This window comes from Lupinus angustifolius, chromosome LG04, assembly GCF_001865875.1.
Source record: "Lupinus angustifolius cultivar Tanjil chromosome LG04, LupAngTanjil_v1.0, whole genome shotgun sequence".
NCBI lineage: Eukaryota > Viridiplantae > Streptophyta > Magnoliopsida > Fabales > Fabaceae > Lupinus > Lupinus angustifolius.
This window is the reverse complement of record NC_032012.1, coordinates 18,658,687-18,659,214: the sequence shown is the minus strand read 5'-3', so window position 1 is coordinate 18,659,214 and position 528 is coordinate 18,658,687.

The following is a 528-nucleotide window of genomic DNA, read 5'->3' as shown; positions in this document are numbered from 1 at the left end:
CTCATCCTATCCTCCTCCTCATCCTCATCCTCATCCCATCCTCATTCTCATTCTCGTCCTCATCCTTTGCTCTTTCTCATCCTCATTCTCATCCTCCTCATCCTCCTCGTCATCCTCCTCGTCATCCTCATCCTATCCTCATCCTCAATCTACTCCTCATCCTATCCCCGTACTAATCCTCATCCTATCCTCATTCTCGTCCTCATCCTATCCTCCTCCTTATCCTCTTCCTCTTCCTCATCCTCCTCCTTATCCTATCATCATCCTCATCCTCATCCTCATCCTACCCTCTTCCTTATCCTAATCCATTTCCTTATCCTCGTCGTCATCCTACCCTCATCCTCGTCCTCATCAACATCCTAGCCTCATCCTATTCTAATCCTCATCAACATCCTATCCTAATCCTCATTCTCGTCCTAATCCTATCTTCATCGTCGTCCTCATCCTATCCTCATCCTCATTCTCGTCCTCATCCTATCCTCATCCTCGTCCTCGTCCTCATCCTCCTCTTCATCCTATCCTCATTCT